The 12,777-nt window shown below is 38.4% G+C and overlaps 1 pseudogene; it reads right to left on the reverse strand.

Annotated features, from left to right (window-relative positions):
• Positions 1-319: 319 nt before the first annotated feature.
• The window catches only part of LOC114222414 (biogenesis of lysosome-related organelles complex 1 subunit 1 pseudogene), a 28,749-nt pseudogene continuing 16,291 nt past the window's right edge, over positions 320-12,777 (reverse strand).

Consider the following 12,777-nt stretch of genomic DNA (forward strand, 5'->3'; position numbering starts at 1 on the left):
TTTGAACCTATGCTTGTTATCACGCCCCCTTTTACTTAATACTGCAGTAGAATGATTACATTTGGTTCCCCTTTGAGCTGAGGGATAACAACTCTTCATTATAAAATTTAAATTTGTTGTGAGCTAAAAACTGTTTCTAAGACATACTTGCCTCTTTATTACTAATATGTCCCTCTTTCCTCCATTTTTCTTTTTTTCTTTCTTTTTTAGATTAAGTTTTATATTTTAATTCCAGTATAGTTAACATACAGTGTTCCCCATTTTTCTTTTCTTTTTCTTTTTTTTTTTTTTTGGAGGCTTGTGTTTTATTCTTGGCCTGTCAGCTTCCCCCAGGGGGAGGTGGGGGGGCGGGGTAGAGGGAAGGGAAGGGAGGCCAGGAGGGGGCAGACTGCAGGTGCCCTTTGGATACATAGTCCCGTGCAGCGGCAATGGTGCGCATGTCCAGCTCAACGCTCCGAGCCCAGTTCCCCACATCCCCGATTTCCTTGAGTGCCTGATTGAAGTTCTCCACCCTCCCGATCCACTGGCCTGTTTGCTTGGCCAACTGGGTGGCCTGGACCTGTAGGGTCATCACCTCATGGTCCAGCTTTCTCTGGTTCAGGTAGGCCCTGGCCACACCCACATTGAGGTGATCCACCAAAGCTTCTGTCAGGCAGGTCGCTGCAGCGATGGCCTCTCGCTTCCTCTTCTCCTGCAGCTCCTTGCGTTTGTTCGGCTTGGCCAGGTGTTCTTTCAGCCGCGGGACAGCATGGTCGCGGTGGGCTGGGGGCTGGGCGCGCCAGGCCCCCTCCGACTCCAGGAGCTGGAACCCGCATCTCGGCTCCCGCAGGGCCTGGGTCACGTCTGGTGTTCCCCATTTTTCTTAAATGGTCGCTGGCTAGGACTGATAATACAGAACAGTTGTGGAGCACTGACTATGTGTCAGGCCACATTATCTAATTTAATTTCCACTTTACAGTTGAGGAACTTGAAGCCTAGAGAAGGGAAGTGACTTTCCCAAGCTCGCCTGTGAGAAATCTGACCCTCAAGCCTGACAGAGCCTCTCAGCGGCAGCTCTAGCTTGCTCGGCTGAGGCAGTGCTTTATGATGGTGAAGGAGCACGTGCCATATATGGTGGGAATGCTCAAAAGTCAGCATTTATTTTTGTTTTGGGAACTGTTTTCTTTAACATTTTTTTCCCTTAAAAGTGTAGATACCCAGAAGAATAGATAAAATTTCTACCATCTTGAGTAAGGATTTTGAGATTAAACAAACAAACAAAGAGATTCCTCTTTTGTTTTGTTTTTAAATTAAACTGGGATTAAGATCTTTCCAGAATTTCTAGTTTGTGGGAAAAAGTACAGCCACAGTTTATTCTGGGGGTAAAGGTACGTCTTGGCATATGTAGAGAAAATGCCACCAGAAGACTGGGTTAATATAGAGCTACCACCTGGCACAGCCAATCAATGCTGTAGTTTCTAGATCTGCTGTCCATTTTCAGATGAGCTTGGCATGGGCCTAAGTCACTCATGGGAGGTTTCCACAGAACTCATAGCTAGCCTGGAGAGATTTTAGTTCCTGCCTTCCCATTCTGTCTTTGCCCTCCACTCAGAAACACCATAGCAAGAGGAAAAATGACACAAAGCAAGAAAGAGTGTATTTCTTCCAAAATACACACACATTTCCATCTTGGCCCCAACACACGAAGCCTATCTTATTCTGAGATCCAAGGGAGCTGGTGGGGTATAGAAAACCCACTGAGAGAAAAATATCTTCAAAGAAAACTCACTTCTCAGAAAAATGTTCAAGTTTGAAGAGTGCAGCAGCAAAAAAAAAAAACCAAAAAAAAACTCCTTGAGTTTTTGTTTTCCTTTTTGATTGTATTTCCCTTTGCTAAAGGTTGGAGGGAATGCTATCTTCTTTCGCCTTTCTTCCTACGTATTATAAATATTTGTTCATTTGCCTTTGATCCTTAAGGTTTCTAGATATAAGGTATTTTAGAAATGCAAAGTGTTTGTTATTAATGTTTATCATTGCTTGTTTTTTTAATTTTCAGAAGTATTCATCTTATTTATATATTTCCTTTTGTTAGCTCATTTCTGCTTTAATGGCAATTTTATTTTATAATTTAAATTATTTCCTCTGATCCTTATTACTGAATGGGTTACTTTAATGAAAAATGGAAATAATCACTGCTTCTACTGAAGGAAATGTCTTTATTTCACTCAGACCTGTCACTTTTACTTGTAAGATAAGATTATTTTAAATGGAATGAAATTCTGTAAAGCTGACTGTACTAAGAAATACTGACATGCAGTGATGAGAGGAAACTTGTATTTCTGATTGAAATCAGAACATTGAGCATAGATTTTACTAGCCTTATAAATAATTAAAAAAAATAACACCACAAAACTGCCCCTAAAACTCTTCTCGCCTCGCTGGAACTTACTTAGTCATTTAAACTGATAACACTTATGAGACCAAAATAGTTCATAGAAAATATTAACAGAATGCTGTCTTATACTCCCAGTAATTCAAAGAATAACAAATGTCATCAGGGATCTGGAGGATCTGTTGTGATAATGTAAGTGGACACAGGTTGTTACCTGAAACAGTAACTGTTTAAAGGTTTTGATTAGTCTGTTCTTGCTCAGGTGGTTTAGAAGTGGCTCCTGGGCTAGTAGATGTAAGGGAAGGACCTGTAAAATACAATATGTGGAGTTTTTGGTTGTGGAGAAAACTCATTCAAAATGTTTGTAATGAAAATTACAAAATGTGTTAGTGTGTCAAATGAGTAATTCGAACACACTTTTAAGCAGTATTACTCTGATCAACTTATTACAAGGCAAGATGGAATGGGAAATACACCTTTGTGATTAAATACTTACCTCGAGAGCTAAAACCAGCCACTTAAAAGATCCTATTAATGAGTATAGTAATGATGTTTATTTTACAGAGAAGTATAAAGGTTTATTGGCTATTTTAGCATTGGATGGGGAGATACACCAATGATTTCCTAGATCTTTTGGATGTTTTATAGTTTAATTTGGCATGTTTCATACCTTTAATTGTAATGATAATTAAAGAAGATAACCTTTAGTTACACACACTTATTTCTTTTGGTCATCTCTCTTCCACACACCCTTCATTCTTTCCCACTTCAGTTCTTGCTGGCCCAACCATTTGGGACATGTCTTCCCCCAGTGGAAAGAGGAACAGCAGTGAATTGGAAGACAGCACATCCAGCCTCAGTTCCTTGGCGCTCCCTCAGCCTTCCCCTGATGCCATCTTTCCCTACTTCTCTCCCTGGTCTGCCCTACACTCAGTAGACTTTGGAGTGTTGGAGAGATTTTGTTCCCAGGAAGAAATTTTGCCCCCTGGAAATACTATACAGCTAATTTCTTGTTAACATTCTCCTGCTTCTCACTTCCATTAAGATCAGAGGATGACCAAGAGAGTTTTTAAGAGTGTATTTGCAGTTACTGTTATTTGTAAATCTATAGCAGTATTCCTTCATTGATGAACATGAACATTAAAATGACTCCATTTTCCTTCAGAGAATACAATGAGAAAAAGAGAAAGAAAACCACTTCTAGTTTGATATATACCCAAAGGTGAGAATATTATAAACTCACCTGCACTTTAATCTAGCCATTCAAGCTTTTGCAAGTCATTATTTATTCTTTTCTCAGAGGGAGTGGCTAATGAAAAAGTTGAATGACTAATAAAAATGATAGGATGAAAATGGAATAACCATTAGTATAATGAAAATTATGAATGATTTTAATACTTTCATTATGAAACACTATTTTTAATGGGACACTAAGTGGCAAATACAAAGAATAGTATAAGGCGGTCTCTGCCCTGGGAGTTTGTAGAAATGATACTCTACAAAACACAGTTTATCAAATATTATCAGAAAGGTAGGTACAAGATATGATGAGAGTTTAGAGGAGAAAGAAATTATTTTCAATATTGATGAATTTAATTATACATTAAGGAAGTGAAATTTGAGCTGTGTCTTTTTTTATTGAGGTATAATTAGAAAATTAGAAATATATATAATACCTAACATTATATTAGTTATATATTATATTAGTTTCAGGTGTACAACATAATGATTTGATACATGCATATATTGCAAAATAATCATCATAATAAGTCTAGTTAATATCCATCATCCTACATAGTTGGATTTTTTTTCCCTTGTGTGTGAGCTGGGTCACGACAGATAATCTAGTGGACATTTATCGTTTTCCTTCCCAGCATCCATTTCCCTTTGTTCCTGTAACATCTCTGAATTCTTGTGGGAATCCAGCTTTTTTCTTCTTTTGGGCCTTGTGTTCCGGGTGGCCTTCTGCCTCCTGTTCCACAGATGGAACATGTAACCCCAGCTAGAGCCATTCAGTACTTTGCTTCCTCTTAGCTGTTATTGGCTCCAGGATAACATGTCACCTATGATGATCCAATCAGAATGAATTCAAGAGTTTTTCAGGAACTTGGGGAAAAGACCATCCACCTTCTTATTGGTCTGAATATTGCAGTCGTAAGGCTGGAATTGTTACAGAACTTGGAGTTGGAGGGACCAAACTGGGTCCTAAGGGTATTGTATGAGCCTCGACATCAAGCCTCATCCAAAGCCTGAAATCCTCCTGGATTTTTAAAATCATCTGAGCCAATAAATTATGTTATCATTTTGCCCGTCTGGGATGGATTCCACGTCTCTTGCAACTAAAAAATGTCCTAGCTAATCTATCCAGGTAGGATTTGGACAGGAAGCAAGGGGACAAAGACAATCTAATCTAAAGGAACAGAATGAAAACCAAGTGCGAACTCTAGGAAATGCAGGCATTGTTGAGGAAAGGTAGATGGTATAATTTAGTGGAATTTTAGGATACCTGAAGGAGAATAGAAAATATAGATCTTTTGGTTGGAATTTAGTCATGGAAAGTTTTGAATTCTTGATCAGAAATTTTATTTGGGAGGCAATAGACAAAAGTGAAATATTGTAAGTGAGAAGAAAATGTATCTGAGCTTCATGGAGAATGTTGGATGGATTTAATGAGGCAATACTTGGGGGTGGGCCGAGTAATTACACATTTGTAATGAGACATAGAAGGTTAATAAAGTAAATGTGACCACTCTGCAGGACCAGGATGGACCTTCCCCCAAAATTTGGTTTTGATGTCAATACGGATACTGACACACACACACCAAGAGGTATAAGAAATTCCATTACTCACGTAATGAGGCGCTATGAGGGAGAGCAGGGCAGCTCTAAAGGTCATGTGAACCTGGCCTGAAGTTTTTATGGCGATTAAGAGGTAGGACAGTGGAAAGGATTTTTGTGTGGGGGTTTGAACTTCTCACTGGCACCAAAGGAGAAACATCTGGGCTTTCTTACCAGCTTTTCCAAATAAATAGATATATGAATAAAGCTGTTGGATTTGTTGTGAATAAGGTTTGGGGACACCCCTGTGGATATGCCTTATGGTCAGGGGCTTGTGTTTGGGCTTACCCTCAAAGATCTGACAGAAGTAGATAAAATGGCCAAAGGAGAGAAATAAGAAAGATAAGAGGAGCAAGAATAAAATTTTGGGAGACAGCCAAAAAATAAAAATCAACTAAATGGGGGCAGAGAAGAATGTGGAGAAAAAAGAAGCACCTTGGAAGCAAGGGGCAGAGAATGTTTCATGGAGGAAGGATATATATTTTTAAATGCTGCAGAGAAATCAAGGTGATGGGAGTTGGACATTGGAGAACTCATGGCTCATTGATTATCTCTGAGACAGAAGGTGATTTGGGAATGGTAGGCGTAGGCAGTTTTAGGAAGAGTAGAAGAATGAGTAATTGGTAGATGTTGATGATGGCAGATAAATAAAGTAGTCAAATGAGATAATTTGTTAAACTTTTGAAAAGCTATGTGTAACAGGCAGATATGACCATATTTTGCAAAAAGTAAGGAAACTGATTCTGGCAAGAGAAAAAAATTATAGAAAATGGAAAGAAAATAATGAATTTAGATAGAACCAACAACAAGCAGAAAGGATTGGTTAGGGTCGTGAGAGATGGAGTTGGTTTTGCAAAGAAGAAATACTTCTTTTGAAATAAGAAACATTAAAGAAATGTGTGTGTGTTCTTGTGTGTGCGTGTGTGTGTGTGTGTGTGTGTGCGTGCATGTGTGTTAAGGAGAGGCCCAAGTATTTCTACAAACGTCAGGACCAGAGTAGGGTTTGAGGACAACAGAAGGGTCGTGAATGGGAACTTTGGGAAAGGTGATAAGAAATAAATTAAAGATAAATAAAAACATTGCCAAACAAAGCAGAGTGCCAAATAAAGGGAAATCATATGTGTTTTCAATGCTTCACTCAGTAGATTCCTCTGATCTGAAAAGAAAAAAAAAAAAAACAGGGTTATGGGGGTTTGTCTAAACTTAGGAATTCACAACATGAGAAGATAGAAGGACAAATAAGTGAGTTGAAGATTCTGCAAAGAAATTCATTGAAATGATGGGAGAGGGAAGAGGAGAAGGAGGTAAGGGAGGATAGCAGGAGCGAATGGCCAGGAAGAAAAGGGAGGAATCTAGATACCAGTATTCATGAGTAAAAGTCAATTTAGTGTAACTAAAGGAATGAGGTATATGGAAGGACGGGAAGATATAGGAATTTCATAATCAGAGACTTGAAGAAATGGGAGAAATGGGTTCAGAGTATTGATGCGGTCCTAATCTGCATAGTGGAGTGTGAACAAATATTTCTAGGGTTAAGAATGTTGAAGAACTGAGGAATTGTCACTGGCTGTATTGGAGGAACTGAAGGGAGGATTGTGAGCCAGAAAGTCAAACGTAGAAGTGGATCCCAGGGCAGCCAATAGGGATGGAGTGAGCCTGCAGGGAATTAAAGCTGAGCATGGTTAGGATTTAAGCACAAAAGAAGTTCACATCAAAGTAGGGTTTAAACCTAGGGCATTGATGGTCATGATCAGCTGAGAAGTGTTGGTTTTATGGGATGAGTATAAAGGGCTCAGGTGAATCTAGTTGGAGGAACATATACCATTAATGAACACCAAAGGTCCAAATGGAAGAGATGTTGCTTTTTGTAAGCCAGACATCGTGTTGTACATTACCTTATTTAAGCTTCCTTACAGTCCTAGGAAGAAGAACTGTTATTATTCCATCTGATATAATGAGGAACTAAGATTTAGATAAACTAAGCCACCTGCCTAAGACCACAGAGCCAGGACCAAACTAGTTCTATATGGCTCCAAGCCCATGCTCTTACTCATCAGATGTTTTTGCTTTGCAAATGTTAAGTAGCAAGGGGAAAATGATGAATATGACAATTTCTGTCTTAAAGAAAGTTATATCTAAGTGGTTGAGGGTTGGCTTTCTTCACATTAATCACCCATTTCAGAACATTTAGGGATATTTTGAACAACATTTACTTCGATATAATTAGCTTTTTAAAAAATTGTATTCCTTAACTAATGGCATTCTAAAATATCCTTTGGTTTGAAAATCCAATTCACTCTGTAGCCTGACTATAAACGCAAATAAAAGCATTGATTTCCTCATTTCATCACCTCTAGAGAACAATTCATAAAGCACGGAAGTTCTAACTAGTCAATCAATAGTCACTACTTAAATCAGAGACTCAAAGAGTAGTCTATTATTAAAGAGTGTTCATCTGAAGATGATGTTAAATGACAATAAAGGGACCAATATGGCCTATGATCTGTATTCAGCTTCAGGAAATAGTCTGGAGGAAAGGGTCCTGTTAACTGTATTTAGAGCTCTTCCTGTTTCTGGTTCCTGCCCAAGAAGAAGTGGGGAAAATCCAATTTCTCAAAAGCCACTTAAGTGTTATTAAGCAATTCATGGAAATAAGGCAAAGCAGTGCTGTTGGCAGGGCTTCCCCCCCCCCCACTCTGATGTACAAACCAAAATTGGTATTCAGCTATCTATCTGTCTCATTTTGGCCTATATTTGACTAGAGAATAAATACAGATCTGTATGACATGTTCACTGTGTAGACCAAGACAACCAGACTCATTAATTATTGGAAATGCTATTATCTGACCCTTCTATAATCCTATTTCTGAGTTAGTTATGTAATTTTACCCGACACAGAAAAGGAAACTTTGACCTGAATTACATTTAAGATGAGCCTTTCACGAAATCAGGAAGAAAGAGTTTTTTTTCCCCTTCTGAATGAATCATAATTGGAAGGCTGTATTAGGTGCAAGGTGAACATGTGGATGAGGAAGTAAGAATGCCATTCATTATTTCAAATGATTCAAAAACCTAAAGTCACACTTTGTAAGTCCACGTTGGGGTTTCAAGTGGACTCTTGTTCATGTTTGTCCATTACTGTGTTCTTAAATTCCAGATGCTTTCCAGTGCTGGCAGGAATTTTTGAAAGCTAGTCCTTCATCTAGAAGAGAATCTAAAGCCCAGGAAGATGTGATGTGCTCAAGATCTCACAGTGCTGGTTCCATGATTTGAACTTGGAACTCTCCTTCTCAGTCCCAGTTTATTCCATTCTACTGTCTTCTTTCTCCAGGAGTGATTCTGAAAGTGGAAAGTTGACTTGGCAATCAGGTCTGTGGAAATTGTATTGCTCTTTCTCAATCAATGAGATATCTGTAGATAGGTAAGTAAGAGGCCAGGGAGATTGTTTGTAGTCTACAGTTTTTTCTCTTCCTGAGTTCATGGAAGTTTCCTTTAAGATAAATAAAGAACAAAATATGGTAATTGCTTTGTTTTCTGTACTTTGAAAAAGCATAGAGAATAGGAATGCACATTCATAACCAGACGGCGTAACATTTTTAAAAATATTTATTTATTTATTTTAGAGAAAGAGGGAGTGTGAGCGGGGGCAGAGGGAGAGAGAGAGTCCTCAAGCAGATTCCTCACTGAGTGTGGAGCTCGACGTGGGGTTCTATCCCATGACCCTGAGATCATGACCTGAGCCAAAATCAAGAGTCAGATGCTTAACTAACTGAGCCACCCAGGTGCCCCCAGATTGCATAACATTTTGCAAAGCGCTATTCTACAATGTTGAATGTACCTGTAAGTAATAGCTAGATTTATGTTTGAAATTGAGGGCTTTGCTATTTTTACAAGAGTCAGCCTCCATATTGACAGGAAAGCATGGTGGACAATGAAAGGTGTTTCCAAGGAGCTCTTTTGGACCAAATACTTCTCGCTGGCCATTAGGACTTAACACCTCAAACTTACAGTCACTTTGTTTTCCCAGAATGTTAAAAATCCCTTATTAGTGTACAAATATCCCCAGAGGAAGTAATCTTGAATATTTTGCTGCATTAGTTATAAACACTTTAGTAAGTATGGGTCCAGCTTTCTTCACTGGGGGAAATTTCTACTGAAGAGGAAGGCACCAAAGATAAGTTTTGCCTACTTAACAATTTTGCCTGGAGCTGAACCTGAGTATTACTATGAATAATAAGTGAAAAGAGCTTAAATTCCATTAGTAACATGATTCTAGCCAGTAGATTCTACACCAGGAGGGGATGCTATTATAAATCATTATTATTTTATGTTCAGAAAATGAATACACCGATGTTTACAGCAAGGGAAAATGCAAGCCAGCTTTCACCTTTCCTCCTGAGGAAAGTGATGAACTGGTATGCACTTAGAAAATGCTGAATGTCTTCTGAGTCTAACCAACTCCATCCCCTCCTAAAATGTCCATATGTGAATTAGGTACTTTGCAGATTTTTTTTTTTTAACTCAGCATTTACTGATCTTAAAAAGAATCGCTCGTGTAAAAATATACCTTACCTTTGAAAGAAACCTGTTACAAGAAAAGGTGTGAACAAAATGCATTATGTTTGTCTGACATATTGGAAGTGGCTTATTTCATTCAAAGTTGTTTATTTCGGTTGCAGGGAGTTGTACCATAAGCATCTGGGCCACAGGCATTTTTGCCGCAGACGTTTTTGCTGCATAACTAATTGGCTGTACGGCAATTTTGCTGTAAAAGGTAAAATCACGGAAAATAAAAGAGGGACATTCATTAAAAAGGACATGATGAAATGTGAGAAATTAATAACAAGACTTTGCTGTGAGGTGTTTGAAGACATTCAAAATGTATAGTGTAGATTCATGGCAATCCTGGGCAGATGACTGATTTCATTTTGTGGATTGTACATACATAAGCTCTTGTTTTCAGTCTTTCATCATAGTATCATACTTTTCTTTCTTTCTTTCTTTCTTTCTTTTTTTTTTTTTTTGTTGATTTGTCCCCATTCGGCATTGCACTTTTTCTTTTTTGGCTAAAATTTTCTTCATGAAGGGAGGTATCAGTTCCCAAATACTAAGATGCATAATTGTAACTGTGCTTTGTATTGTGTTGTGAAACCCTTCTACACTGTAGAAGGGCATATCATGGTGTGTTTGTTGACTGATGTTCCAAAGTTCTCTGGGAAATGTGGGCTCAAACCTCTGAGCCACCATATAGACCATTGTGAGGGCTAGGATTTATATAATATGAAAATGGGAGTACATAATCAATGGACAAATGGAACCAAAATGTCAACCAGTTTGATGAAATGAAACTATCAAATTGAACTGACAACCAGTTATTTTTTTATCTTTCACTGACTGGCAAAATGGCCAATTAGTTATGCGGTGAAAATGTCTGTGACAAAGATGTCTACCGCAAAAATACCGGACATGTTTTTCTTCTCTCTCTTTTTTTTTCCTTCCCTCCCTCCCTCCCTTCTTTTTTTTTTTTTTTTTAAGTTCACGTGAAATGCAATTTAATAGTCAGATAGCCAAATATTCTCCCTGGCAGTGCCCATTTTCTATGTATGACTTCTTTCTCAACATTTCTTTTCCTGAAAAGACCTGGCACTAGCTAACTAGATAATGGAAATGGTGTAAATAAGGGTTTTCTGTGATCCATTTGCCAAAATGTACAAAACTTGAAAACCACAAAGTAATTGTCTCTACGCTTATTTATCCATTGGGTGGGAGGAAAGTGGCAAGCTGCTTTGTTCTTTACTCAGTAAATCAACTTTACTGGGTAAAATTAGGAGAGAAATCGGCATACAAAGGAACATTTTACGAGGTATTTTTTATGTCCTAAATATTTATTTAGGTACATATCGCTTTTCTTTCCTAAATAAAATTCACAATTTGTCTTTGTGACAAATCGTGTCTTTGTCTTCCCAAGTTGCATGCGATCGATGAATAATGTATGGTGTCATGCCTCAGTGATTCACATAGTGGAACTCAGATAAATATTTGTTGCAAAGTTTTGATTTTTTGTTTTTTAACATATTAGGATCTAAGTGGGAAGAAGATTCTTTAGATGGGTGTTTTGGGAGACAGTTTTAGCTGAGACACAAGTGCATGGATTGCTTCAGAGCAGTAAGAATTAAAAAAGACCACCTTGTTACATTTTATATGTTGAAGGCAGGATATTAACATGGAGATGCTGATGTTGACATCGTCTGTAAAGTAACAGGCCAGGTAACCAGACTGGGAAGGAGGGCCATCTGGGAGAGCTGTTGATTCTAATGCAAATAACTGATAAAGTCAACTAATTTTGTATGTGCTACTTGTACCCGGGAGCCAGATCCTGTTCTCCTTATAAATAATCATTATAATGTATCAGATATCAGAACACTTCATACTTCAGACACCCAAAACACACGATTGGAGAAAGTAACATACTTCTACTAATATTTTTCTATCATTTTTATGTTAGGGTAAATGGAGCCAAGAACAGAGACTGTATTCCTTAAAAGGGATTCAATTTTAAAGTGAACCCCACTCACGGTTTGGAATGCCAAGGCAATAGTTTCTTATCAGGGAAATATTTATTCAACGGATGTCAGCTGAGATGGTTTGAAACTGCCTATCATTTTAAGCCAATTTGTAGGAAATGGCCACGCTTTTTAATCTTCCAAAGCCCACACAAAAGTAAAGATGGGTAAAACTGTTGTAGCCTCAGGGAACCTTTGAAAACAAAGACCAAATATTGATCCAGTTGAAATGTGGCCACTCCTTTTCCCTAGAGTAGCTTCTCTGGGTCACAGCTTAGGTGCTGTGGCGTCCTTCTGCGCAGTCCCGGCTGTCTGTTGGAGGCAGCATTGGGCTGTAGCCTCTAGGGCCGGTAATCTGTCACTCTCCAGGATAACTCTATTTCAGAGGGATTGAAGAGTGGCCAGGGACGCAGCAGGGCCACCCGCTGTGGCCTGATGTCTGAGCCTGAGGAGACTCCTCCTTCCCGACCAGGCATTGACCCTAAAGTCCTGTGCTCGCAGCGATCTTTAAAGAGAGCCAGAATGATCTGCATCTTGATTTGCTCTATTTCATATTGAAGTTGTCCTCTGTTAAGTGTGAGGTGATAGCGTGAGAACTGGGTATTATGTGGATAGAGTGGCATTTTGTTTAAAAAGTAAGACAAAAGTTTTGCCCATTGTCGAGTCCAGTCTTTTCCAAATTTTAATAAAGTTTCTAGTATTCTTTGGCTTTGTGATGCTTTTCATGCCACTCGTTTATTGGCAGGTGCTTTGTGAAACTTATAGTTGTACATGCACATACACACAGACACACATAAATTAAAATTAATTTGTCCTGAGAGAGTTGAGGTAATTACAAAATTTGAGCAGAGCCAATGATGTTTTCATTTAGTTCAAGCACCATCAAGTAGTTACTGTTGTTTGATTGATTTTAAGGAATAATTTCCAACCACAAAGTAAATGTCAAGAGATAGGGTTTTTTCCTTTATGGGGATTTTAATACCAAATCCGCTTTGATTGGTTCCC

This window comes from Eumetopias jubatus, unplaced genomic scaffold (genome assembly GCF_037043125.1).
Source record: "Eumetopias jubatus isolate StellerSeaLion01/CBP00866 unplaced genomic scaffold, mEumJub1_p1.0 scaffold_8, whole genome shotgun sequence".
NCBI lineage: Eukaryota > Metazoa > Chordata > Mammalia > Carnivora > Otariidae > Eumetopias > Eumetopias jubatus.